The sequence below is a fragment of the Schistocerca cancellata genome, chromosome 4 (genome assembly GCF_023864275.1).
Source record: "Schistocerca cancellata isolate TAMUIC-IGC-003103 chromosome 4, iqSchCanc2.1, whole genome shotgun sequence".
Classification (NCBI taxonomy): domain Eukaryota; kingdom Metazoa; phylum Arthropoda; class Insecta; order Orthoptera; family Acrididae; genus Schistocerca; species Schistocerca cancellata.
In genome coordinates this window covers 49,715,293-49,742,613 of record NC_064629.1, presented here as the reverse complement: position 1 = coordinate 49,742,613, position 27,321 = coordinate 49,715,293, and the positions used below count along the sequence as shown (strand labels likewise).

The following is a 27,321-nucleotide window of genomic DNA, read 5'->3' as shown; positions in this document are numbered from 1 at the left end:
TGCTACCCGCCGCCCCCTGACGAACACCGACAAGGTAATGAACGCACGCGATGCCGCATAACAGCGCATAAAGCTTCACTCAGAACTGCAGAAGCCTCATCTGTTACACCCCCTTTTTGCGTAATACTAGTGTCAATCGTCAATTAAAGCTCATGGTGTTCACATTTGCCACTTGAAGTAAAAATCTGAAACACGATGATTTTTCTGTTATATAGTTATTGAGAAGCCTCATCAGCCACTGTAATTTACGACAAGTTAGATAAGTAATTAAAGGTAATTGAGGGTCACTGTAGACCATTTTGATAGTTTTCTCTTTTGTGAAACTTATTTAAACCCAGATTATAGATGTGATATGGCATAGGTCATCCTTCGATCCATTGTCGTACTTGGAAACCCATTCAGGGAATATTCGTTCACATTTTTGTTGAACGCAGTTGGTTTTTACCATCCTGTATTAAAACATTTCCTTTTATCAAGAGTGCAATTTATAAACAATGTTTTGTGAGTAGAATAAAATTTCCAATGGTAAACTTAACTGCTTTTTCGACGTTATTTTACCAGCTAACTAAAAATAGGAAAGCCTTGAACCCCTTCCACTAAATTTAGTTAGTATTAAGATTCTTTTACAGGGAGTGCAGTGGATCTGACGCTGAAATCAGTAAGTATTTGGTTATATCATCGCTAGTCTCACTGAACTCTTCTGAACTCTACATGTCATGTGTGGTCTGGCGTCTCCTTACCAGCAACAGGTCCCAGGTTCAAACTAGTCAATTCCCTAAAAAACACACTCAGAGCGTCGTTGCACGAAAGTGGTAGGGAGACACGATATAGAACAAACAGTCGCAGAAACCACGCAGAATGTTAGAATAAAATGTACTGAGCATTATATAGGGTTACTTGCAGTGAACGTAACAAAAGTTTCTGCATAGGTACCCGACTCCACAACCCTCGGTTTACCGTTATTTTCTCTATCAGCTACGTCAATCGGTGCGTCGTAACTAGAAATGGCCTCAGCGTTGCCTAACCCGCACTCAGAAACGTTATTTTTTCTTAATGTTTGGCCATCTGGAGCTCCCACTTACGTCACTTTTAATTCCAGTCAAGCCCCTCGTATACCAAAAATTTTAACTAAATTTGTGATGGCACGTAGGCGCGTTCCCTTTGTTAATAGGTTTTAACCATCTGGAGTTTAGTTCTTTTCCTCGCTAAAGTTTTGATAGCGTCAGCTTATCAGGTACATTGTTTTGTTTCACTCACCTTCGCTCTACGAGAGTACCGTGCTTGATGGGATTACGTTTAGACTGAATTGTAAACGTAATTACTTTTTGCATAACGCTTTCAAAAATTTCGTCTTCATGGTCCTTACGAGAAGATTTAAATCACTAATGTTAACGGGATAAAAATTTCAAAATACCTAACGAGTAAACCGGTGGCGCAGAGGGCGAGAAGATATTGAAAATCCCGCACGGCGCGCATGTGCTGTACCTTAAGTGGCTTTTTGTGGCCAATTTGAGGTTGCTTGCCGGCTTAATAGACCACAAGTGTACTTTGTCAAATTATTCGTCTCGACTTCCCCAACACCACTGTGATACGCTGTAAATAGTTTTCGTTCACACCCTGTATAAATAGCATATCGCACCAAATACGCCAACAGGTCGATCGAAGTACAGAAACAACGACAGTAATTCCTTTAGCAGCCATATGGTAGTCAAAATACACTCCTGGAAATGGAAAAAAGAACACATTGACACCGGTGTGTCAGACCCACCATACTTGCTCTGGACACTGCGAGAGGGCTGTACAAGCAATGATCACACGCACGGCACAGCGGACACACCAGGAACCGCGGTGTTGGCCGTCGAATGGCGCCAGCTGCGCTGCATTTGTGCACCGCCGCCGTCAGTGTCAGCCAGTTTGCCGTGGCATACGGAGCTCCATCGCAGTCTTTAACACTGGTAGCATGCCGCGACAGCGTGGACGTGAACCGTATGTGCAGTTGACGGACTTTGAGCGAGGGCGTATAGTGGGCATGCGGGAGGCCGGGTGGACGTACCGCCGAATTGCTCAACACGTGGTGCGTGAGGTCTCCACAGTACATCGATGTTGTCGCCAGTGGTCGGTCGAAGGTGCACGTGCCCGTCGACCTGGGACCGGACCGCAGCGACGCACGGATGCACACCAAGACCGTAGGATCCTACGCAGTGCCGTAGGGGACCGCACCGCCACTTCCCAGCAAATTAGGGACACTGTTGCTCCTGGGGTATCGGCGAGGACCATTCGCAACCGTCTCCATGAAGCTGGGCTACGGTCCCGCACACCGTTAGGCCATCTTCCGCTCACGCCACAACATCGCGCAGCCCGCCTCCAGTGGTGTCGCGACAGGCGTGAATGGAGGGACGAATGGAGACGTGTCGTCTTCAGCGATGAGAGTCGCTTCTGCCTTGGTGCCAATGATGGTCGTATGCGTGTTTGGCGCCGTGCAGGTGAGCGCCACAATCAGGACTGCATACGACCGAGGCACACAGGGCCAACACCCGGCATCATGGTGTGGGGAGCGATCTCCTACACTGGCCGTACACCACTGGTGATCGTCGAGGGGACACTGAGTAGTGCACGATACATCCAAACCGTCATCGAACCCATCGTTCTACCATTCCTAGACCGGCAAGGGAACTTGCTGTTCCAACAGGACAATGCACGTCCGCATGTATCCCGTGCCACCCAACGTGCTCTAGAAGGTGTAAGTCAACTACCCTGGCCAGCAAGATCTCCGGATCTGTCCCCCATTGAGCATGTTTGGGACTGGATGAAGCGTCGTCTCACGCGGTCTGCACGTCCAGCACGAACGCTGGTCCAACTGAGGCGCCAGGTGGAAATGGCATGGCAAGCCGTTCCACAGGACTACATCCAGCATCTCTACGATCGTCTTCATGGGAGAATAGCAGCCTGCATTGCTGCGAAAGGTGGATATACGCTGTACTAGTGCCGACATTGTGCATGCTCTGTTGCCTGTGTCTATGTGCCTGTGGTTCTGTCAGTGTGATCATGTGATGTATCTGACCCCAGGAATGTGTCAATAAAGTTTCCCCTTCCTGGAACAATGAATTCACGGTGTTCTTATTTCAATTTCCAGGAGTGTAGATCAGTTGTACCAATGGTAAAAGTCAGTGAGCCGTAAGATAGGTTTTTGTCAGAATATTTATTTGGAAATTTAGAAATATGTGGTAAGATAAGGTCTTATGGGACCAAACTGCTGAGGTCATCGATCCCTAAGCTTACACACTACGTAATCTAACTTATGCTAAGGACGACACACACACCTGTGCCCTAGGGAGGACTCGAACCTACGCTCCGACGGGGGAAGCCGCGCGGACTCTGACAAGACGTCTGAGACCGCTCGGCTACCATGCGAGGCATTTATTTTTTAGGTTATATTCTAGGCAAAAATTCAATACACACGTTGAATTAACATCCGTGTGTTGCATTTGACATGCTGTGTTAACATAGACCGGTGGAAGATTTCTTTTGACTGTCGCCAGGCACACGTAATGTCCAACCGACACATATAATCTAAAAAACAACAGCAAATCTTGTTTCAACACGTTACTAATGACCTTAAAAATTTGTACTTATATTTTTCAGAATAAAAGAAAACCCCACTGAAGATGCCACGACTGTTGTGAAACATGTTAGGAGAATAAACATGGTTGTGTTCATATGTTTTTGGATGGGGTCCGCCTTTAGCAAAGCACTATTTTGTTTTTTAACGCAAAGACGTTTCACTGCAGTTGCAGCGTCATCAGTGGGCTTTTATTTTATGGCTGTTAAACATAAAGAATGTTCTTTACTGTTTGTATAGATGTAAATATTAGTTTATAAAATGTAATACAGATTTTTGAAGAACACATGAATTTACCACATGGTGAGATTTTCCTGCTGTATCATGTTTTTACAGTGTCTGTTTTCTTTTACAGTTTGTCATCTGTAGCCGGCCGCGGTGGCCGAGCGGTTCTAGCCGCTTCAGTCTGCAACAGTCGCAGGTTCGAATCCTGCCTCGGGCATGGGTGTGTGTGATGTCCTTAGGTTAGTTAGTTTTAAGTAGTTCTAAGTTCTAGGGGACTGATGACCTCAGATGTTAAGTCCCATAGTGCTCAGAGCCCTTTGTCATCTGTAACGATACACAACTTAATGCAGACAAAATATTTACACTAAAATTACGATTTGGAAACTGTTATGGTTATGACTGAAATTAATTAATTTTATGTGGAAAGTTGTGTGTGTGTGTGTGTGTTTGTGTTTGTGTGTGTGTGTGTGTGGACGGCCGAAGTGGCCGTGCGGTTAAAGGCGCTGCAGTCTGGAACCGGAAGACCGCTACGGTCGCAGGTTCGAATCCTGCCTCGGGCATGGATGTTTGTGATGTCCTTAGATTAGTTAGGTTTAACTAGTTCTAAGTTCTAGGGGACTAATGACCTCAGCAGTTGAGTCCCATAGTGCTCAGAGCCATTTGAACCATTTGTGTGTGTGTGTGTGTGTGTGTGTGTGTGTGTGTGTGTGTGTGTGTGTGTGCCTGTGTCTGTTTACATTATGTTTCACTTGCATTTTCTTTTTTCCTCATCTTCTTCACTGTGAAGTTCTGTGTGTTGAGCTGTCACTGTCACTGTTTACCAGCTGTAAACAGAAGATGGCGGACAGTGGAACAGTTGAAGGCGTAAAACAAGATGTCGGACAGTGGAACAGTTGAAGGTGTTCCTAGTAGCACCTTCAACTGTTCTACTGTCCGCCATCTTGTTTTTACAGCTGGTAAACAGTGAAACATTGAAAGTGACAGCTCAATACACTCCTTCAGTATTGCGGCAGATTGATTTGTTCTAGACTGTAGTGGGACGATCTCGGGACGAGCTCTATTGCAGAGCGAGAGCCGCGCGGGATTAGCCGAGCGGTCTCGGGCGCTGCAGTAAAGGACTGTGCGGCTGGTCCAGGCGGAGGTTCGAGTCCTCCCTCGGGTATGGGTGTGTGTCTCTGTCAGGATAATTTAGGTTAACTGGTGTGTAAGCTTAGGGACTGATGACCTGAGCAGTTAAGTCCCATAAGATTTCACACGGACCACCGACGCTGCAGCGAAGGCTAGCGGCTAGCACCACCCCGAGTTTCCCCGGTGGCGCGAGTTGCGTCGCGGGGTGGAATCCCGGATGCCCTTCCCGGATCACGAAATGCAAGTTCCCTGCGTGGGGGCCTTGACCCACAAAATGCAGGAGTGCGCCTGGGAGGGGGCCGGCAGACGGCAGCCGGCGTGGGGGAGCCGCGGCTTCTTCTGCGGCCGAGCATCGCCGGCCGGCCAGTTGTCTCCAGCCTCCGCCACCGCAGCGCCGGCGCCTTCCTGGAGCGCAGGTAAGCCCACACCGCGCACCCCCACACACCTCCGAGCGCTCAAAATTATTCCGATACGATCGTTCGCTTTTATATAACGAGACAGTTGATATGCTGGGTCTCAAATATTGTCCCTTCTCACTCGCCGCCGTTTTAGTATTCATTTCACGAAAACGGAAAGAGGTTCTCTTCCGGCGGTGTGTAAAAATCATAAAGATACGTTTTTACAGTTATTGATCAATTATTAATTTCGGGATTCTACCAAACGTGCGATTTTTCAGCTTTATTAGGAACATTCGCAGCTCGAATCTTAAATTATACATTTAACGGCAACTACAATTTCAAATAAGCTCTTCCTAAAAGGAAACATAGATGAGCTAGGCATTGTCGTAACTGGTAACGTCGAATAATTTCCTACACGATAGTATCTCAACTCGTTTATAAAAATGATGAAAATACATTAGTATTATTAATGATTAGTTTTTCTCGTTTGTGATTCTATCCAGTAGGCGACCTTTCATCTTTGCGAGAGTGACCGATTGTATGTTGAAAATAAAACAACAGTTTAAAATACACTCTACGTCAAACAAAACGAGAATGACCTAGATACTGCCTTAATTAACAAACCTAAATAACCTCGTACACGCTATAAAAAAAGGATTGCCCAAACAGCGAAAATATTCATGTGGCCTGTAATTGGTGCAGTCCTACAAATGATACGATTACTTTGGAATTACTGTAGTGTAAGAAATGTGTCAGACTTTTTACAAATAATAGGAAGTGATATGTCTTTTAAATAAAATCGTAACTTAATGGTTCGAGGAGTTGTAATTACTACTCTTCTCGTCTTAGCCAGTTGAGGGCCAGCGACATGTGCCGCGTCTCACGAAGTCGAATTCTACGTCGATTATTTGCCAGTACGTCCAGAACGATTTCTGAAACCTGAAAAAAAAACAATTGTTTTCGTTCTACTTTCGAAGACAGATTCGGTGTACAAGTGTTCCATCTCAGCACGGGCCGTGACAAGCCTGATTGGTACCGGCGATTTCTGTGGCTCACCTAAGTCATCCGTATTCGCGGCAGTCATTGTTGTGACCTGTACCTGTTGCAGGAAGGTCAGCTGATGTAAGGCTACAAAAAATCGTGCTCGTCACATACGTGACCATTACGACGTTTTCTACGCACAATTTCTGCAGTAAGACGTGTAACGGACTCGGGTTTCTCGAACTTGTCCGCTACGAAAATTGTTTGTTGTAAATATCCCGAGAATAACCTGTTGTCCAAAATGAATCAATTTAAATATCTTTTGTAAGAAAGATAAAGTCTGCTCGTATTACCTATGGGTCCAATGGAATAAACGATTATTTTTTGAGTTACAAAGTTAATAAATTACGTTATTTGTAAGAAGTTAATGAGTTTGATTCAGCAAACGCATGACAGTATGCAAAATTTAAAAAGTTAATGAATTATGAAATCAGCGAGAGTTTCAGGGTTTTCTAACCAAACTTATTCGCTTGCTGCTTTGTCAAAAGAAATTAACAATATAATTCACAAAGTAGTCAATATTGACATATTTTACGTGAAAATGTCATTCCAGAATAAAAGAACACACGGAAACGGTAGGAAAAGGCAAAGATATGTTGTTGTTTTTATTGCAGAAAAGGAAACGGTGTTTAGAATGTAGGCGAATTACGCTCGTGTTAGATATTAATTGTCTGTCCCACGATGTTTCAATCAATACTTCAATAAATTACTTTTATGTACTGGAACAACTGATGAATCTTGCATCAATCTGCATAATAAATTGAATTTCAGCCTTGGGCAACATATTAAAGCTGTATACTACGTGCGTACCAAAATATATGCACTGCATGCCTATATCAGACGTAGCTGAGTGGTCAGCGCGACAGAAGGTTTATCCTAAGGGTCCGAGTTCGATTCCCGGCTGGGTCCGAGATTTTCTCCTCTCAGGAAATGGGTGTTGTGTTTTCCTAATCATCATCATTTCATCCCCGTCGACGCGCAAGTCGCCGACGGAGCGTCAAATCGAAAGACTTGCACCCGGCGAACGGTCTGCCTGACGGGAGGCCCTTGCCACACGACATTTATTTTACTTATTGCCCACTACTACTGCTAGTTAACAACTAAGCCCCTGCAACGGACAACCTTCACACAGATAAGCATTATTGAGAAATTCTGCGGGAATCAATGTAAGCCGTTGTTGCAGAGGCACGCATTCTTTAACATACGCTTGTGCTCACCTCATCTAGGTCTCGGCGGCTCATCATTGTCGTCCTGCTCTCGAGTAGGAGTCAACTTTTTCTTACTGAAAGAAGTCTAGCCATCAATTCGTTCTCCATGACCAGTTATAGTTTTTCCAGAAATTGCTAACAATACTGTAGTATTTTCCAAACGTGGAGCAGCTGTGGTGAAGTGTTTTTCACTTTTGCTACCGTACCGCCAGTGACCACCGAACAAACTGGTGCAGTGGTGTACCCGCCAACCACGTATTTGAGAGGAGCGGGATTCGGATGGCTGTCTGGCCGTAGTAATTCAGGTTTCCTGCAGTTACCCTAAAGAGATCCAGGTGAATGATGAGGCAGTTCCCTCGAAATGGCCGCAGCCGATTTCCTTCTCACAACTGATTGCTCTGTCCCTCATGACCTAGATGTTTGTGGTCCGTTAAAGTTAAACATTGCTTCTTTTTGCCAACAGTCGGGACAGTCACCTGACATTCAAACAATATACACAGGCATCTCGCTGTCTAAAGGGCCGAAAAAGAAATATATAGCTATAACTGTTGAATGATGTTTCTGAGAACGTTTAGCGTTATTATTCTGCTTCCTATGTCCTCAATTTATTTCTTAAAACTCTTCTTTTGTCTTTAATTTGACGCCGAAACGCTAACGCTTTTCTTTTCTGTCTTCATTCCATTCATTACTAATGTACGGCGCCAAATTTTCCTCACCCTCCTTGTCTGCACGTCTCTCTGAAGCTTCCTCTGGTCTCTTGCCATTTAACTCATATACAGCAGAAATGGGATGTGCATATTGAGTTTCTTACGTATGGTTGTCATAAGTAAGCAAGTTTTTTTGGCAGTTATCTCGCTGTCGGCGTTTTAATAAAAGCAGTAACGAAGGAAGACAGAAATGAAATACTGTCTTCAATTGCAATTGTATGTTTTTTTTTTTTTTAATTTCCTACGTACACTGCCTCTTTCACGGCCAGGTCTATACCTTCAGCTGTTGAGGCAAAGTGTTACTTACGGTTATCATGTATTTACCCTGTAAATAAAACAGTTACTTTCAGAAAAACTGACGGTTGGTTACTTATAAGTAACGAAGGAAAGTTAACGTTACAGCCTACCTGATTCCGTTTTCCACAGACTTTCTATGTTACTACGACATTTACATCCAAATTACCTGATAACTCTAGAATTCACAAAAGTGTTTGGCAGAGGGCCAATACAACCACTTTCAAATTGTTTCCGGGCCGTTTCACTTTCGAAAAGCGTGTGGGAAAAAAGAAAACCTAAATCTTTCCGTGCGAGCTCTGATTTCTTTAATTTTATTACGGTGGCTATTTTTCCAACACAATATTTCCGCATTCGGAGGAGAAAGTTGGTAACTGGAAATTCGTGGAAAATATCGTCTCAACGACAAACGGCTTTGCTTTTACACTGGGGTGACAAAAGTCATGGGATAGCAATATGCGCATATATAGGTGGCGGTAGGCTCTCGTACACCAGGTGCATTGGCGAAGCTCTCATTTGTACTCAGGTGATTTACATGGAAAGGTTTCCAACGAGATTATGCCCGCACGACGGGAATTAACGGACCTTGAACGCGGAATGGTAGTTGGAGCTAGACGCATGGCACATTCCATTTCGGAAATCGTTAGCGAATTCAATATTCCGAGAGCCACAGAGTCAAGAGTGTGCCGAGAATACCAAAATTCAGGCAATACCTATCAACATGGACAACGCAGCGGCCGACGCCCTTCACTTAACGATCGAGAGCAGCGGTGTTTGCGTAGAGTTGTCAGTGCTAACACACAAGCTACACTGTATCAAATAACCAGAACAATCATTGTGAGACATACGGCGAACGTATCCCTCGGTACAGTGCAGTGAAATTTTGTTTTAATGGCCTATGGCAGTAGACGACGAAGCGAATGCCTTTGATAATAGCACGACATGGCATGCAGCCAAGGTGTTTAGTTGCATCAACAACCTTTAAATTTGTGTGACGTATAGAGTAAACGAAATTTTTTAGTACTCATGTGGAAGACCTCACACTTTTTATTGTTTAGTACCAACTGCCACCTTTATCACCTTGCAGATATCTTCTTTAATTCGTTTTGCAATTCTTTTGATCGGATGATGACTTTGGTAGATGGTAAACGTCATCAGAAACTTTGAAGTGACACCTTAAGATGAAGTCGTAAAAGAGAAGTTGAATTTGTAACTGAATGTTATATTTTAGCCCAATTTTTTTAAATTATAGAATACCTGCCAACTCGCAGAAGAGGATGTAGAATGGAGAAACTGAAGATATAGATTTTCTTGTAATAAAATTTTGATTTGAGTTTGCTACATGTGCATTTGCTCCAAGGGATTTTGTTGAGAGCATTAAATTTGCTGTTAGTTGCTTATCCACCCCTCGGTGGTCTGAACTGCTGCTAGCAAATGTACGTTAATAACTGTGCTGGCTCTTACAACGCAATGTAGCTCGCCACCACGCATTTTGAAAACCGAGCGATACAGTGCCAAACATGTTTGTAGAGGTACGTAACAGCTTCACACGTACTCCAGATCAGGATATATAAGGGGACGTCAAATAAACTAAGGACCTGGATAAAAATACCACTCAGCCTCACAACGCGACTCAGGCTGGCAGCCCTTCAGTTGGTATGCTACCTCCGCAAACAATAGCGGCGTAGGGAGCGTAATGGCACATTCGTTAAGACACTACACTCGCGTTCAGGATAACCCGATGGTGATCGAGCACACCAAGGCAACATGTCGACACACTGTAGAGCATGTTGGGTTATAACAGCCGTAAGTGGGTGAGCGCTATCCTTTTGGAAAACATCCCACGGAATACTGTTCACGAATGACAGCACAACATGTTGAATCACATGAATGACGTACAAATTCAGTCTGGATGCGTGGGATAATCACGAGAGTGCTCTTGGTGTCATACTAAATCACGCTCCGGACCGTAACTCCAGTGTGTGTAGCACGCAGACTGGTTGATTTGCAGGCCCTCAGCTGGCGTCCTTCTATCCAACACACGACCATACTGGCACCGAGGCAAAACCAGACTTCATCAGGAAGCACAAAAGGCCTCCACCTAGCCCTCCGATCAGCTGTCGCTTGACACCACTCAAGTCGGAAACGGCGATGGTTTGGGGTCAGAGCGCCTGGCTCGGCCTCGGAGAAACCGATTTGTAACAATTCGTTGTGTCTCTGTGGTGCCAAACGAAACTGCTGCAGCAGATGCAGTACGTGATGGTCTTCCCTGTCGGTAGTGCAACGTGTCGGTCCGGAGCATAGTTTTCTTGCGACGGTACGTTCTCGTGACCACCGCTGCCAGCAATCGTGTCGTGCCAAGTCTTTCTATAGTACAGCAGAAGGAACATCCAGTTTCTAGTAGCCTTCGTTCAAACTCAGTGAAGTGTTGACATTATGGCGTCCTTGTCGCCTTAAAGGTGATCTTGACGAACGTCAACTCACCACGTCCAGTTTCAAAGGTAAGTAACGCTCACTACCATTACAGCTTGTATTTAAAGCAAACCTGGTTCAAATAGTGGCTCTACTAGCGTCATCTTTCAGGTGTAGAAACACGCCTACCAATTTTCGTTTATGTCGCACACCTCCTTCTCGGTGTTGTGATTTTTTTCCGTCGGTGTATAAGGGGCGTGAATAGCGTAAGATACGGTCCCTATGAAAGACACGGAGATGCTGCGTACGCGTGTGAGACAGAGTTATCAGTACCTGACGGAGTTTGAAAAGGGCCTCATTGTGGGTCTCCATTCGACGGGCTGGTAGAATTGTGCAATGTCCAGATTTATGGGGCATTGTGATCTGACAGTGGTCCAAACAGGACTTTATGGCATACTCGTCGTCAAGATTCCAGTCGATCATTTCTGACCACCACAACAGAGGATCGCCTTATTGTTCAGCGAACACCTTCACATCTGCGTTTGGCAACCGAGAACAAGTAATGGATTCCCTGCAACGTTCTGTGTCATTCCGCGCAATTAGTCAGTAACTATTGGCAGCCGGACCGTCCCGTGCGTAGGCTACTGTTACCACAACACGAACGGTTGCGTTTGTAGTGGTGTGTATTGTGGGTCATAGTGTGGCCAATCGTCGGCTATGACTCCAGGTCACGGCTGCTACTGACTGAAGGCACTGACATCGTGCGACTGCAACGTGGTGGTACTTTTCAACAGAACAGTGCTTGTCCACAGGTCACGTGTTTCTACGAACTGTCTGTGTGACGCTGAGGTACTCCAATTGCCAGCGTGGTTCCCATATCTGTCCGTGATAGAATATGTGTAGGACAAGTTCTGACGTCAACTCTGTCCCACTGCTAATATTCAGCAAGTATACCGAGGACTAGCTACAACTTTTGTGGTCCAGCTTGCCTCAGGAGAGGATATGACACCCTTCCCAACAGAATCACTGCGTGTATCCGAGCCAGAGGAGGTCCAACGTCATAGTGATAAGTGGGCTCACACTGCCAATTTCATTGCAAATTTGACTCTATTTTGTAATCACCGAAATAACATCACAGACCTTCTCAATCCACCAAGTTTCACTTTGTTTCGTCTTCCCCTTCTGGGTGCTTCACAGCTTCGGACAGTGTATTTTCATATTTACTAAATCAGTCTTCTACGATCCCATCAGGGCATCTCCTATGTAACAGGGGCCCAAAATACTGCAGAAGTTCTCTAGGTTAGATCAAGCTAGCATCTTATATGCAGTCTTCTTAACACATGCCCTGCAACTTCCCAGAACACTCAAAATAACTCCAAATCTTCCATGCATCTTTCTAGTATCGATTTCATGTGTTCGTTACATTTCTTTCCATATCGCAAGTCCACCATCATCATCCGTTAACGTAGGTCTATTTTTATCTCGTGGAGATCAACATCTAGTATGTTTTCCCGGTAAAGGGTGTTCAAAGTAAAAGTGGCTCACAAAATATTTCATGCACCTTAAAATAGTTAACCGAACCTACATCATCTGCCGCAGGTGTGGATGTAAGTTGAAATACCAATACTAAGGTGCACGAAATGTTTTCCAGGCCAGTTTTATTTTGCTCACTGTCTATTATCCGTAGATGTTTACTAGGTATACTCAAAGTTTTATTTACTTCCTCGAAAACTTAAAGTTACGTAAGTAATTTTGTGTTTGTTTGCATTTTTGCAATTGAATTCCTAATACACACTGGAATCCCACGACACAGTGCCGTAGGTCGTGACTAGAAGACCCAAAACAAAATATCACAGCCGAGTTGCAAACTTCAGTACAGGGCGGTAATTAATTTTCGGTAGTAGTAAAAATGTTGCAGTTGTGTCAAGACAAAGCAGATGACGTTTTAGTGATGTGCTGGTAGTTGAGGTGGCCGGTAAAAACAGTCAGACACATTAATAAGTTTTTTTCAGTATGTATATAAAGAGAATAGAGATATACGTAACTTTCCTTAGCTGTACGTTCTTCTATGGTGCTGAGTTCTATACAGTGAGAGTAACATTCTTGATAGTAACGAATAGTACTGACTCTTGATGCATTTCAGAAGGCATTGGTAGCTACACTGAGCGACAAAAACCATGGGATACGATATGCACACATACAGATGTCAGTAGTACGGCATACAAAAGGTATAAAAGGGCAGAGCTGTCATCTGTACTGAAGTGATTCATGTGAAAAGTTTTCTGACGTGATTATGTCTTCCCGACGCGAATTAACACACTTTTAACGCGGAATAGTGGTTGGAGCTAGACACATGGGGCATTCCGTATCGGAAATCGTTTGTGAATTCAGTATTTCGAGTTCCACAGTGTCAAGAGTGTGCCGAGAGTACCAAATTCCAGGCACGATCCCTCACCACACACAACGCCTTCACTTACCGACTGAGAGCAGAGGCATTTGCGAAGAGTTGTCAGTACTAACAAACAAGCAACACTGCGCAGAAATGAATGTGGGACGTACGACAAACGTATCCGTTACGACAGTGTGGCGAAATTTTGCGTTAATAGGCTATGGCAGCAGATGACCGAGGTGCGTGTCTTTCTTAACAGTACATGTACTGCAGTGCCTCTCCCGGGCTTGTGTCCTCAGACGACTGGAAAACCGTGTCCTGGTAAGATGAGTGCCGATTTAAGTTGGTAACTGCCAATGGTAGTGTTCGAGTGTGGTGCAGACCCCACGAAACCTTTGACCCAAGTTGTCAAAAAGGCACTGTGCAAGCTGGTGGTGGCTCGATAATGGTGTGGGCTGTGTTTACATGGAATGGAGTGGGTCCTATGGTCCAGTTGAACCGACCAGTCATTGGAAATGGTAATGTTGGAGTACTTGGAGACCATTTACAGAAGTTCACGGACTTCACGCTCCCAAACAATGATGAAATTTTTGTGGATGACAAGGCACCGTGTCAAAACATTCTGGAAAATTCGAGCGAATGTTTTGGCCACCCAGATCGCCCGACATGAAGCCCATCGAACATTTATGGGACATAACTGATGGGTCAGTTCGTCACAAAATTGTACACTGGCAACACTTTCGCAATTATGGACGGCTATAGAGGGAGCATGGCTCAATATTTCTGCAGGGAACGTCCAGCGACTTGTTGCACTACGTCGGGGAAAAGGAGGTCCGACACGAGATTATGAGGCATATCGCAATAATGCTTAGTGTTATGCTACTCCCGGTGTATTTTGGACACCGCAGTGGCGGGAAAAACAAGTTCGCCCGGCGTTGGCAATTGAATTGTGCCGTCTCCCGCTAGCCACCTGGTCCCCTCGACGAAGAAGTCGTCCGTACCGCATTTGGTTGTCTGGGTTTGCCTGCAACATTTACCGCACGATGCTGCCCCTAGCGGCGCATTGAGGTACTCTGGGACGGAGATTTCAGTGTGCGCCAGGACTGCAGACAGTTACCTGCAAATGCCCGCATCTCGTGGTCGTGCGGTAGCGTTCTAGCTTCCCACGCCCGGGTTCCAGGGTTCGATTCCCGGCGGGGTCAGGGATTTTCTCTGCCTCGTGATGGCTGGGTGTTGTGTGCTGTCCTTAGGTTAGTTAGGTTTAAGTAGTTCTAAGTTCTAGGGGACTTATGACCACAGCAGTTGAGTCCCATAGTGCTCAGAGCCATTTTTAGTTACCTGCAAACGAAGAAAAAATTAATTACACGGCTTTGTTTTTTCGTAGTGATAAAAATAAACGATACGATTAGCCTCGAAAGCGAAGGAAAACCGTCTAGGCGTATACCACTAATCACATGATCGAATTATATTAGTTTCTCTTTTTCTTCTATTTATCACGATAAAAATAGCTGTTACTCGGTAAATTAAGTTGAAATACGGCTTAAGCCGTTCTGCATTCCTTACAGTCATCCAATTTCTGACATCGAAATCTTGTAAAAGCATACTATGCCAGGGTAGTCAAACAGTCAGTCATGTCAACCCTATTCAATTATTAGAACTGAGTGTAGATGGAATGCTTTCTTGGAAGTATGACGTTCAAGATTTTTTGCAGAATCTGAATGCTAATATCTTCACTACAGGAATGTCTCAGACAGTGAAACACTCGTTTACTTTGCTTACTTTCATTCTATTATCTCGCATAGTGCTATATTTTGGGCAACTGTGAACACTCACCAGGAACATTTTTAGCTCAGAAAAGTGCGGTCAGACTGATGTGGGGTATCGTTTCGCGAACTTCGCGTAGGCCGTTGTTCAGGTGTCTCAGTATTCTAATTCTGTCGACTCTGGACATATACTCCGGTTCATTTAGAGGAAAATGCAACAGTAAATTTTATAATCCACATTCTGTAAACTACATACTGACTCGCTCGATGACCAAGTACCTTTCGCTCACATTGTGTCCCGGAACTTTGTAAGTAAATGAATAAATAAATAAAATAATATTTTCCCGTAGACAATAGCATCATCAGTCAAGAAGATCTCATCTGACAAATCGCATATTTCTACTGAGAACACTGGTGGTCCTGTTACATTTCGTTGTGGGGCTACCTCTGAAAGACCTTTTATCCTAATAATTTTCTGAGAAGATATTCACTTTGACCGTATCCCGGCTGTCAGTCCTACCTCCGTTGTCGAGGTAGCTAACGCACGCCTGGGAGCTAGCTTCTGACTAGGAGATAGGTCGGTTCGAATACTTGTGGTGGATGAAATTTTCACTGACGGTATTTGGCCAGTAAGGGGGGGAAAGGTGGCGGCGTTAAGTTCCTGATCATCAGTCTTTGCGCCAATGTCCCAGTGTTTCAAGAAGCGATGGCATGTGACTGTTGATAGTCGTCCGTCCATCAGATGGCGACGTTAAACTGTGCTACCCGAGAGGTGCTATTTGCCACCGGCTTTCATCCTCTCACTTCTCTCACCAACCATCATCATCATCATCACGATCATTTTACAACGCAAAAATACACCGACGGAAAAAAATCGCAGTACCGAGGAGTTGCACAACATAAACGAGAGTTGGTAGGCATGTTTCTACATCTGGAAAACAATATCTACTCAAATTTCGAGTCAGCTGCGTAAGAGTTCCGCTAGTAGCGCCACTATGAGGATGCAAATCAAGTTTGCTTCAAATACACGCTGCGTTAGTTACCTTTGAGATTGGACGTGGTCAGTTAACATCTGTCAAGAATTTCCATAAGGCGACAAATACACCATTATTAACACCCTGCCGGCCGAAGTGGCCGTGCGGTTAAAGGCGCTGCAGTCTGGAACCGCAAGACCGCTACGGTCGAAGGTTCGAATCCTGCCTCGGGCATGGATGTTTGTGATGTTCTTAGGTTAGTTCGGTTTAACTAGTTCTAAGTTCTAGGGGCTAATGACCTCAGCAGTTGAGTCCCATAGTGCTCAGAGCCATTAACACCCTACCAAGTTTGAAAGGGGGCGTGTAATAGGGCTACCAGAAGAAGTTCGATATTCTTTCTGCGATATTACAGAAAGTCTTGGCAGAAATGTAATCACTGTACATGATTGCTGGCAGCGGTGGTCACAAGAATGTATGGTAACAAGAAGACAGGGCTTCGATCGGCCACGTGACTCTGTCGAGAGGGAAGACCATTGTGTTCGACGTATGGCTCTAATGCATTGTCCTGCATGTGCAGCAGTTGGCACAACCAACTGTTACCTCAAGGACGGCTGAAAACCAGGCGCATTCCACTGACCCCACAACACAGCCATTTCCGACTTCAGTGGAGACAAGCGAGAGCCCACTCTCCAATGAGGGTGGAGGTCTGTTGTTTTTTTGATGAAAGCTGGTTCTGCCTCTGGCCGTGTGTTGGCGTTACACACGCCCGCTTGCAACCGACCTGCCTGCATTCTAGACACACTGAACCTGCATCTGGAGCTATGGTCTGGCGTGCGATTTCGTATGATACTCTCGTGGTTATCCCAAGCACCCTGACAGTAAATCTGTACGTCAGTCTGGTGATTCGAACAGCATTCCAGTGGTTGTTTTCCAACAGGGCAACGCTCGCCCACGTTCCGCTGATGTAACCAAACGTGCTGTGCAGTATGTCGACATGTTGCCTCGGTGTGCTCGATCACCAGAACTGTCTCCAATCGACATCGTCTGACGACAACTCCAGTGTCATCCACAAACAGCATTAACCATCCCTGTATTGACCGATCAAGTGCAACAGGCATGAAACTCCATCCCACAAACTGACAACCGATTCCTGTGCAACACAATGCATACACGGATGCATGCCTGTGTTCAGCGTTGTGGCGGTTACACGGGTCTATCAGCATTTCACAATTGCATTAGCTTATCTCGCGCTTACATTAACCTACGATCTTGCAATTTTAATCCCTTAAATATGTTACCGAGACAAAAGTACTCGCGAAATTTCATTGCTCTACATTCATTATTTTTTAGTGTCGCGATTTTTTTCCATCAGTCGCGTGGGATAGCCGCTTTGTCTTGGGCGTCTTGCCACGGTTCGTACGGATCCCCCAGTCGGAAGTTCGAGTCCCCCTTCGGGCAAGGGTGTGTGTGTTGTCCTTAGCGTAAGTTAGTTTAAGTTCGATTAAATAGTGTGTAAGCCTAGGAACCGATGACGTCAGCACTTTGGTCCCATAGGATCTTACCACAAATTTCCGAAAAAAAATTCCATCGATGTAACACAACACCGTACACGCGTCCATGACATTCACCTGTACTCTACAATTATACATAAGACAAATATCGACATGTAAAGGGAACAATGTCAGCTGAGGAAGATCACAGTTTCCGACATGCAGCAGAACCCACCCCATAATGACACTAGTAATTTATATTTTTTTCTTTCTTTTTTCGGTTATGAGTCAACAGTGCAGTAGAGATTCGAACGTCGTTTGAGTGACTAGAAAGAAAAACTTTGCCTCTTGCAGGCGACGCACTGAGGCCTTACTAAAACGTAACTTGTGTTGGAGCCGACCCCTAACAAGTCAGTATTGGGCAGTTTCGCATCTAAGGACGTCACCAAGCAGCGGAGGAAGGCCAGGAAGAGTGGGGGCGGGAAGCCCGCTTCCCGCTCATTGTTACGCAAGGCTGTGTTGCGGCTCCGGCTCCCGGCCCGTACACAGTAGCGTTACACACGCCCGCGGAACTGCGTATTCTCCGCCTCGCAAGGGGCAGCCACCTTAGCCGTCTGGCATTTCGCGGCTGATTACTACAGAATGAGAGGACGTGCTCGTGGCTGGTAGTTACCGAAAAATAGGCAACCCGGCTGCTTAGAATCGCCTGCGAACATTGAAAACTTTTCAGAACAACTGTTTGCGAGAAAAGAAAATGTGTCACGGAATTTACAGGCCATTTGAGTAGGTCCTATATGTAAGGAAATGCGTTATAAGGGAGGTACAGCCACTAGAGGGTGGAGACAAAAGATGTTTGACAGTGAAGCCTGTATCAGCATCAGGCACGTGAGCCAGCAGCATGAGGTAAGCGAGAGGACTTGGATCCTTATACACAATTGCTACTGTTCATATCACTTAACAACGAATGTAGCCCTTATTATAAGAAACGACCGAGAAGCTTCTGTCTGCAGCATGTATGCAGCGTAGCGCGACTCCGATATGGGTGTATAATCACCGACATGTAGGCAAGGCATCCGTGTCTTTAAGACGTGCGTGCGGTAAATACGGAAGCGTGAACTATAACGACGTTATTATCAAAAATGGTTCAGATGGCTCTGAGCACTCAACTTCTGAGGTCATCAGTCCCCTAGAACTTAGAACTACTTAAACCTAACTAACCTAAGGACATCACACACATCCGTGCCCGAGGCAGGATTCGAACCTGCGACCGTAGCTGTCACGCTGTTCCAGACTGTAGCGCCTAGAACCGCTCGACCACTCCGGCCGACGAAGTTATTATCAAATGCGTCAAAACAGGACCAAAGTGCTGTTATTATTTTCTTGGCTGCAGAAGGACAAACATCGGTAGATATTCATTGGAGAATGAAGAATGTGTAGGGGCTAGCATTTTTGTCGAAAACCACTCTTGTGGAATGGTGCGCCAAGGGTTGCTGCTGCTTAATGATCACGCACGTCCCCTTATAGCACATGTCGTAACGCAGAAGTTACGCCAACTCGACCACCCGCTCTATTTTCCTGATCTCTTCCCACGCTATTATCACGCCCTCGGTTCCTCAGCAAAGGCGTTGAAGTGGCGGCCATTCCTGTCGGACAAAGATGTGCAGCAGGCAGCTGCGGACTTCACGCAAAAAGACACGTGTTTTCTCTTCAACCCGGTGAGTTGGTGGGATGATTGCCTCAATGCTTACGGCTATTTTCCCTTGCTGGCACACCGATTCTGGTCTGTACAGTCTTCGAGCGGAAACTTTTTGATCACACCTTATACCTACCAATTTGCCTCCGCAGCGACACTTTAATCGTCGGCTCGTCGCACAGGCGACGACTTTTGTGTACTTCCTGTCATCCCTCCTATTCACAAATGAGACTACCTTTACGAGGTATCGTTAGCCTCCAATGCACCCACCTGTAGGCTACAGGGAATGCCAGTGGTACGGTGGCAGCGAACAATCTGCGCCATTCGGCCTCGTCGTGTGGGCGGGGATTACTGGCGACCGTCTCGTCGGACCAGTCATCCCTCCACCACTCCTCACAGGCGTGGCGCATGTGCACTTCCTGCAGGTGACCCTGTCTCCCACGGTGGTTCGAAGAGTAATGTGGCTACTACATGATGTTGCTCGAGCTCACTTCCCTCTTAAGGGTGGAGCTAAAACACTAATACAGGGGGAACGTGCCCACTTCCTTAATGTGTTCTCACGTGTGCTTTCACTCATTGATACTTACGATGTCAGAGATATTTTATCTCTATCTTCGAGTGGGTTTATCTCCCGTGGAACGCATTTCTGGTCATATCTCCACATGAAATATTTGCTCTTTATTTTCTCACGGATAGTTCCTGCAGTTTGCCCTCATTTAGCAAAATATCCTGTTCACTAACAGCTAATATTCTGCAAGTATCTCTCTCACGTTCCAATTTGCACAGAAACTCTCGTGCATACCTTGACGAACTTCTGGAAGAATGGATACTGTGGAGAAATGGTTTGGCTACAACGGATTGGTCCACAAAAAATTTAAAAATTGTTAAGTTTACAGAAAGGTGCATGCTGCCTGACTTTTAAAATCGATTACAGTGTGAATCTTCCATATGCTAACCGAGCGAGGTTATACACTGGACTCACATTCTGGAGGACGGTTCTTCTAACTCCCTTCCAACCATCAACATTTAGGTACTCCGTTGTCTCCCCAAATCGCTTAACATATATGTCTGTATGTTCTACGTTAAAAAGGACTGTTTCCGATTTCCTTTCCCCAGTCCAAGTTTGTGCTCCTTCTGTATTAACTTTGTCACAGACGAGTCGTCGTATCTGAATGTTCCTTCCTTCTTACCACGCGCTGCAATCACAAGCCCTAATATTCGCGGTATGGGATCAAAGAGGACCTGGACTCATTTTGAGGGAATGTGCCTCCACCTGGTTGCAGGCGAGTCACCAAGCATCGACAGTGATAGGAACAAATGGTACAAGTTGGCCACCATCTATATCTCAGACGACAAGTGCCGCGAACGGGTAGACCAGGGATAATACGCGCGTTCTTCGCTACTCCGGTCGGTTATTGTCGTACGGGAATATAGTGCTGCAAGGATGACACACTGCCTGTGGCAGGAAGACCACATTGATGTAGCAGCTGCTCTTGTGGTTTCTGGAGACTGGAAGACGACGCAATGGATGCGTGCTACCCGTCCAACAGATACCAGACGGTGTCGAACAGTTGGCCCAAACGGGTCCAGACTGGTGACGAAACTGGCGAACTGTTGCTCCTGTGTGGACTACACGACGGTCATCCCATGTTATGGTCACAGCACGCGCTCCAGTAACAGTTCATCGCTTCGTTAGGCTCGCTTCTACCTACTACTTTGTTTAACGCACCGCAGTAGTAGCAGCAGTAGCAAGGTAGTGAGACATTAGAACTCAACACGAATCTAAAATGAATACATCGAATTTCTCTAGGCCGCATGGTTTGCATTCCCCTCAAAATAATGTCGGATGACGGCAAGAAACAGTAATCTATATTCAGGCATTGTAGTGCGATGATACACTGAACAGAGGAGACTAGAAGTTCTGTAGATAACTGTCGAATTTCGATCTTAATATGATTAGCAGTTCATACTTGTCCCATACACGATAGCATCATCTGAGCTATACCGCTGCCAGAAATGCTCTACGAGATGCACGTCAGGTGAACATGCAAGACGTTCTATTAGCACAGTATCGTTGCTCTGCAGTGCGCCGGCAACAAGAGCAGTTCTGTGGACACGGTAATGGTCATCCGCAGAACTCGAAAGAGAATACAACCTACCGTTGTGTCGCATTGATCGTGTAAGCGGGCTGGGCTGATTCCACGTTCACCCTAACTGTGTCGTTCTAATATTTATCGGACACTGTAACTTGTCACTCGTTACTCTGAACTAGGATACCCCTAACTTGTGTAGTCTGGCACGGACGTAGAGTGTTATAGTGTGCCGACTTCGTGAAATAGTTCTGGAGAATAAGTTGGATGCCTGCAGCACGAGCAAGATCTAAAGCTGTAATGGAAAGAACAAAGGCATATGTAGATATGTTCCCTGTCTATAGAAACCTACCAGCGCCTGTTTGGAGCATACGGTGAGCGGGACCTCTGGTATTTGCAACATTTTTTCAGTTGTAAGCTCGATAGTTTCACACTCCCACAGCACAAGCAACGTTGCCGATACTTCGAACTCATTCAATCCCGAAAAAGTGGCACTCTAATGGGCACAATTACCGGATATCTTGTTTTCCCCGGAAAGTTATTTTATTGCTTGCGATCATTGTATGTGTTAAAACCATTTGTCAGAGCGCCGTTGGCGGGCAGTGTGCTACTAATTTCTCCATCCGAGGACGCCTCCTAGGTTTTCTCAAAGCAACTTGTCTCGAGCTCCTTCCTTTCTTCCAAACTCTAAGTGATGTAATTCCCCCAAGGTAGGGACATCTAATCATGTACTATTACTTTTATGTCGTACCTAGTTTATGGATGTTATGGATCCTGTTTATATGGAATTTCCGATTTTGTTCTCGATTTATAGAAGAAGTTGCGTTAAAACTTATGCCAGTCAGTAGAATATCAGTGTTTTCTCTAATACCAATAAACACCTGGTTCTTTAAAGAATCGAACTCCCATGTATACGACAACTTAAAATTTCTGATTACTTTAAAAATGAGTTAATATATTAACTATTTAACATTACGTATGTAAGCCAGAAAAGATTTAGAAAAGTTTTGAAATTATACACTGAAGAGCCAAAGAAATTGGTACACCTGCCTAACATGGCTCTGAGCACTATGGGACTCAACTGCTGTGGTCATAAGTCCCCTAGAACTTAGAACTACTTAAACCTAAGTACAGCACACAACACCCAGCCATCACAAGGCAGAGAAAATCCCTGACCCCGCCGGGAATCGAACCCGGGAACCCGGGCGTGGTAAGCGAGAACGCTACCGCACGACCACGAGATGCGGGCGCCTAACATGCATGCAGAAGTGCCGCAGTACGATGTGGCACGGACCCGACTAATGCCTGAAGTAGTGCTGGAGGGAATTGACACCATGAATCCTGCAGGGCTGTCCATAAATGCGTAAGAGTACGAGGGGATGGAGACCTCTTCTAAACAGCACGTTGCAAGGCATCCCAGCCAGATATGCTCAATAATGTTCATGTCTGGGGATTTCGGTGGCCAGCGGAAGTGTTATACTCAAAAGAGAGTTACTGGAGCCACTCTGTAGCAATTATGGACGTGTGAGGAGTCGCATTGTCTTGCTGCAATTGTCCAAGTCCGTCGGAATGCACAATGGACATGAATGGATGCAGGTGATCAGACAGGATGCTTACGTACGTGTCAGAGTCGTATCAGGGATCCCATATCACTCCAACTGCACAACCCCCACACCTTTAAAGAGCCTCCACCAGATTGAACAGTCCCTCGTTGACATGCAGGGTACGTGGATTCGTGAGGTTTTCGCCATACCCCGCTGCAGTCATGGACTGTGCGGCTGGTCCCGGGGGAGGTTCGAGTCTTCCCTCGGGCATCGGTGTGTGTGTTTGTCCTTAGGATAATTTAGGTTAAGTAGTGTGTAAGCATAGGGACTGATGACCTTAGCAGTTAAGTCTCATAAGATTTCACACATTTTTGAACATCGCCATACCCGTACACGTCCATCCACTCGATACAATTTAAAACGAGACTCGTCCAACCAAGCAACATGTTTCCAGTCATCAACAGCCCAATGTCGATGTTGACGGACCCTGGCGGGGCGTAAAGTTACGCGTCGTACATTCATCAAGAGTGCAAGAGTGGGCCTTCGGCTCTGAAAGCCCATATCGATGATGTTCCGTTGAATGGTTCGTGCGCTGACACTTGTTGATAGCCCAGCACTGAATTCTGCAGCAGCTTACGGAAGGGTTGCACTTCTGTCACGTTGAACGATTCTATTCAGTCCTCGTTGGTCCCGTTCCTGCAGGATATTTTTCGGCCGCAGCGTTGTCGGCGATTTGATGCTTTACCGCATTCCTGATAGTCACGGTACACTCGTGAAATGGTCGTACGGGAAAATGCCCACTTCATCGCTACCTCGGAGATGTTGTGTCCCATCGCTCGTGCGCCGACCATAACAGCACGTTCCAACTCACTTAAATGCTGATAAGCTGCCATTGTAGCAACAGTAACCCATCTAACAACTGCGCCAGACACTTGTTCTCTTATATAGGCGTTGCCGACCGCAGCGCCGTATTCTGCCTGTTTACATATCTCTGTATTTGAATACGCATGGCTATACGAGTTTCTTAGGCGCTTCAACGTATTTAAAGTTTGTTGGAAGTCGCTACGTGCCCTCATGATCAAACACTGGATGAGTATAGTCCAGGTAATTTATGCTCTGTTTTAAGCAAAAGCTAGTTTTTCACGCATCTCAATGTTTATGACGCCATATTTCCTGAACTATGAGTCACACGATACAATTTGGCAGGAATGTTCTGTGGTATATGTGGGTACTTGCCATAAAATGTGTTGCGAATATAGGTAGTAGTAAGGAAATGTCAGGCGTTATGCTGAAGTATGACTGCATGAACAGCCAAAATGTAGTAAGCCATAATCTTTTTGCCTTTCATCATTTCGTGTGTGTATCTGTGGGTAGGGGGTAGGGGGCGAGGTGTCTGCGACGAAACGTTTCGTAAAGCATTTAAATTATGTATTAGGTTTGTTGGAAGACGCTAAGTGCTCTCATAGTCAAATACTGAGTGAATGAATTGGGGTTATTTGCGTGCCGTGAGTTATATTGCCTCAAGCTATATGCTCGTATACAATGTCTGACTATAACACGTGTCTTGCTTTGTTAGACCTGTAACCTCTTACAGAGTAGAGTATGACAGCATTTTAAATTCGCTCAGTAATTATATTAAATATTGAAAATCAAATGATTGTGATCGTGGTAGCCTTTAGGTAGCCAAACTTCAGTTCGAACTAAGTGACCGTTCTCCGGGTTAGTAGCTTAGCAGTTTAGATTGGCCTTCCAAACAAATTGAAACCATTTGTCGAGCCGTAATGCGAACTTGGATCGTTATATGTATATGATATTTCTCTACAAACTGGGTTGAGATTCGAATCCTGATCCCTCAGCGAAATTTAAGCGATCGTGCAGCTGAAGAATGGAACGTTTATTCCAGAACTGCATGTTAGGCTTGCTTGGTACAGTGTATTCGTCTCTCTACCTTCTCTCCCAGAAGTGACAGATCTTCAGCAAACACAGGCAAGGGAAATCAGTGGAAGTGACTAAATTTCAGTGAGGTACTGTAGCTCTTCCGGAAGGTTGTACAGTTCGTCAGAAGAACTGTTAAACTTGCCGAACGTTTGGTGAAGGCTGCAATATCGCTGTTGGTGATCGAAGAAGGGAGGATATGCCCTTCGTTCTGCGTCCGAACGGAAGTGCTACACAGACTGGCGGCTTCAGTCTCCTGTTAGACGAGCGGCCGTTACTGATGGCATGGCGACAAATTTGGTCCTATGTCACATCCAGTTGAAGAAGCAGGACATTAGTGTTCAACTTCCCGTCGACAACGAGGTCGTTAGAGACGGAGTACAAGCTCGGATTAGGGAAGGAAGCGGAAGGAAATTCGCCGTGCCCTTTCAAAGGAACCGTCTCGGCGTTTGCCTAGAAACGATTTAGGAAAACCAAGGAAAACCTAAATCGAGATGGCCGGACGTGGGTATCAACCGTCATCCTCCAGAATGCGAGTCCAGTGCGTTAACCACTGCGCCACCTCGCTAGGTCCAAATGTCGTATCCAAAGTGCCAGATAGCAACATCCAGAACATTGTGATGGAAGCTACACTACTGTCCATTAAAATTGCTACAGCAAGAAGAAATGCAGCTGATGAACGGGTATTCATTGGAGAAATATATTATACTAGAACTGACATGTGATTACATTTTCACGCAATTTGGGTGCATAGATCCTGAGAAATCAGTAACCAGAACAACCACATCTGCCCGTAATAACGGCCTTGATACGACTGGGCAATGAGTCAAACAGAGCTTGAATGACGAGTACAAGTACAGCTGCCCATGCAACTTCAACACGATACCACAGTTCATCAAGAGTAGTGACTGGCGTATTGAGACGAGCTCGTTGCTCGGCCACCATTGACCAGACGTTTCCAATTGGTGAGATAGCTAGAGAATGTTCTGCCCAGGGCAGCAGTCGAACATTGTCTGTATCCACAAAGGCCCGTACAGGACCTGCAACATTCGGTAGTGCATTATCCTGCTGAAATGTAGGGTTTCGCAGGGATCGAATGAAGGGTAGAGCCACGGGTCGTAACACATCTGAAATGTAACGTCCACTGTTCAAAGTGCCGTCAATGCGAACAAGAGGTGACCGAGACGTGTAACCAATGGCACCCCATACCATCACGCCGGGTGATACGCCAGTATGGCGATGACGAATACACGCTTCCAATGTGCGTTCACCGCGATGTCGCCAAACACGGATGCGACCATCATGATGCTGTAAACAGAACCTGGATTCATACCGAAAAATGACGTTTTGCCTTTCGTGCACCTAGGTTCGTCTTTGAGTACACCATCGCAGGCGCTACTGTCTGTGATGCAGCGTCAAGGGTAACTGCAGCCACGGTCTCCGAGCTGATAGTCCATACTGCTGCAAACGTCGTCGAACTGTTCGTGCAGATGGTTGTTGTCTTGCAAACGTCCCCATCTGTTGACTCAGGGATCGAGACGTGGCTGCACGATCCGTTACAGCCATGTTGATAAGATGCCTGTCATCTCGACTGCTAGTGATACGAGGCCGTTGGGATCCAGCACGGCGTTCTGTATTACCCTCCTGAACCGACCGATTCCATATTCTGCTAACAGTCGTTGGATCTCGACCAACAAGAGCAGCAATGTCGCGATATGATAAACCGCAATCGCAATAGGTTACAATTCGACCTTTATCAAAGTCGGAAACGTGATGGTACGCATTTCTCCTCCTTTACAGACGAATGGAAAAACTAGTAGAAGCTGACCTCGGGGAAGATCAGTTTGGATTCCGTAGAAATACTGGAACACGTGAGGCAATACTGAGCTTACGACTTATCTTAGAAGAAAGATTAAGGAAAGGCAAACCTACGTTTCTAGCATTTGTAGACTTAGAGAAAGCTTTTGATAATGTTGACTGGAATACTCTCTTTCAAATTCTAAAGGTGGCAGGGGTAAAATACAGGGAGCGAAAGGCTATTTACAACTTGTACAGAAACCAGATGGCAGTTATAAGAGTCGAGGGACATGAAAGGGAAGCAGTGGTTGGGAAGGGAGTAAGGCAGGGTTGTAGCCTCTCCCCGATGTTATTCAATCTGTATATTGAGCAAGCAGTAAAGGAAACAAAAGAAAAATTCGGAGTAGGTATTAAAATCCATGGAGAAGAAATAAAAACCTTGAGGTTTGCCGATGACATTGTAATTCTGTCAGAGACAGCAAAGGACCTGGAAGAGCAGTTGAACGGAATGGACAGTGTCTTAAAAGGAGGATATAAGATGAACATCAACAAAAGCAAAACGAGGATAATGGAATGTAGTCGAATTAAGTCGGGTGATGCTGAGGGAATTAGAT

General features: G+C 45.5%; 1 protein-coding gene across 1 annotated transcript in view; it reads left to right on the top strand.

Moving 5' to 3' along the window:
• Positions 1-5,361: 5,361 nt before the first annotated feature.
• LOC126183379 (mucin-17-like) overlaps positions 5,362-27,321 on the top strand; it is a 269,856-nt gene continuing 247,896 nt past the window's right edge. The window contains exon 1 of the mRNA XM_049925312.1: positions 5,362-5,388. The gene's annotated coding sequence lies outside the window, so the exon portion shown is untranslated. The remainder of the gene's footprint in view (positions 5,389-27,321) is intronic.